General features: G+C 33.4%; 1 protein-coding gene across 2 annotated transcripts in view; it reads right to left on the bottom strand.

Annotated features, from left to right (window-relative positions):
* The window catches only part of LOC125036157 (failed axon connections homolog), an 11,792-nt gene extending 11,633 nt beyond the window's left edge, over nt 1-159 (bottom strand). The window contains exon 1 of one of the 2 annotated variants that reach the window (XM_047628586.1): nt 91-159. The gene's annotated coding sequence lies outside the window, so the exon portion shown is untranslated. The remainder of the gene's footprint in view (nt 1-90) is intronic. The other variant, XM_047628587.1, reaches the window with a different exon arrangement.
* Between the last annotated feature and the right edge of the window lie 2,341 nt (nt 160-2,500).

Below are 2,500 nucleotides of genomic sequence, written 5' to 3' on the forward strand. Positions count from 1 at the left end.
GCCAATAACACGCATCCAAATGTACATAATAATTCAAATAGTTACTAAAGAAGACCAAATAATCAATAAAAAGCAATGATTCTCCTGCACCTGAGTCACGTGCGCGGATGCCCCTATTGCGTCATAAAAACAAACGTCGGCAACTCACCAGCCGACGAGTTGCCAGTGTGTCGTTTTCGGTTCAATATTGGGTTTCGTGCCACGAGCTTATTTCATGTTTCCTCAGCTTATCAGATATTTTCACGATGATTTTTTTTTTCTATAATGGATTTGTTTTTTTCATGATTCAGATAACAGATAAGAGAGATAAGTATAATTTTCCTGTCGAGCATCTCGGTAACAATTTTGGAATATGCAACTGTGGTTTTACAATTAAAACTTATTTATTATTCTTTCTTTTTTATATAAAGTTTTGGTGATTTTGACAAATCAAAGAAACACGCATTCCTATATTCAAATTTAAAACCATATTTTCAGAAAATGTTTTTTCTTTGGGGTAACTTGGGTATTTCTTCGTATCTATTCAATTCACTAGTGCTTCCGCTAGTATTATCAAAATTATCATCATCGTTGCTGTTATCATGGATATATTTTGAAAGACAGAGTCCTTTGTCAATTCTCTTTGTAATTTCCAGTCACAAGCATAGTTATATTTTACGAAATATTACTCACTTCTCTAGATTGTTTACTTACTACACTATGGAAATATTTAGAAACCCATATATACTTTTTAATCTTGATTTAAGGCTTGCAAAATGTTCCAGAGCTGTTGATCTTACTTAGCTCCTCGCTTTCAATATTCATACAATATAAATATGGGCGAATATTCTAACGAGGTATAAATTCGTTCATATTGTCCTAGCTCGAGGTTGTCAGACTCCCGGCCGTGCCACAAGTCTTCTTAAGGAATGGTTATTTCTCTTACCAGTCTTGCCCTGTTCACTCAATAGATGGCACTGCAAACTGTACACAGATAGGCGCTCTACACGGCATATATTGATAAATAATCGAACTCTATACAGTTTTTTTTTATCTTATTAATAATATTTTTTTGGCTCTCTCTCCTGTCGTATATATGGTGTTTGACTTTTGCAGTACCAGGTTTTCCTCATATATTCCATGAAATACAGCTAAAAGTTGCTCTTAAGCATACCGGGGATGGAATATAGAAATAGCTGTATTTTGATATATATATTTAATTATAACATGATGTCCTAATGGTTTATCACATATTTGCATAGGATATATTCATTATGATGTCTGTATTATTGGTATTTATCTGTAATATACCGACAGAAAAGCGAAAAATATACAAGATTGTTATAACTATTTACAGCATTTTTACATCGTAAATGTTAGCCTCAAGAACAATGAATTTATAAAAAATTAAATCATTTATTCACACAAAAAAAGAGGCTATCATGTAACAACCATTCCACTTCATTCTAATGTCCTGTCTAATGCAACGGATTAATATCAAAGCTACTCAAATCAAGCAAGGCGACTACTACAAAAAAAAAAAAAAAAAAATGGTGAACTACTGATCGTGAGCCCGATCCAGTTTAGCTCAGGAAAGCTCAGGGCACAGGTCACTCCAGGCGTATGGTTGCTGGAGATGACGGTCGTTAGTAGTCATGACTGGTAGTTGCTATCCCTTATCTGTTCATGCTCTTCTTTTACCATTTTTTTTTTTTTAATTGCTTATGCGTTCCTCATTTCATACACGATTTTGATCCACCTTCGGTATTTTCATTAATGACTACTTTTAATTTCGCCATTCGTTGATGAGAAACTATGGTAAACAGAAACGCATGCGCAGTATCAGGTGAAAGGCAAGGCACTGCCGCGTTGATACTATGGCAGAAAAAAAAAACATAATGCACAAACTAGACTCACTGAAATTGACAGTTTGTGGATTGTGGGTTTTCAGTAAGAGGTATGCAAATACGATAAGGAAGATACCCATTGTGATGAAGGAAAACGATGAATGAACGTGGTTGCCGTTCGATTCAGAAGCAAGTTATAAGGTGTAACGTATAAATAATAATGATGATATTAACTACAACATTTGCATAATGCAAAATATTTCACTCAACATATAGGGTTATGTCATAATCTAAGCCAAACCTCAACGCTGAAAGTTACATGCTGCCAAAAGTCTCTTTAACCTCATTTCTTAAGAAAAAAATCGAATTACCCTGTCTCTAATGTAACATCCAGATATCATAATCATAGAACAAATTACCAATATATAGAAGTCTACCTAGAAATATTCGAAGAAAAGGAAAACGTGCCATCATAATAATAGAAAATTAAATGATAAAGGGGAGACTCTTCCTTCATAGGAATTAAAATCATATTAAAAACCTTGCAAAAATATTGATTACAACATGATTCGCACTTTCTTTAATTATTGTTTTAATATCTTAAATTTATAGGTATGAGGAAATTTACGTGAATATCACGTTATAATTCGCACCTCATTAATATCGCAACTGTA

Source organism: Penaeus chinensis, chromosome 20 (assembly GCF_019202785.1).
Source record: "Penaeus chinensis breed Huanghai No. 1 chromosome 20, ASM1920278v2, whole genome shotgun sequence".
Taxonomy (NCBI): Eukaryota; Metazoa; Arthropoda; class Malacostraca; order Decapoda; family Penaeidae; genus Penaeus; species Penaeus chinensis.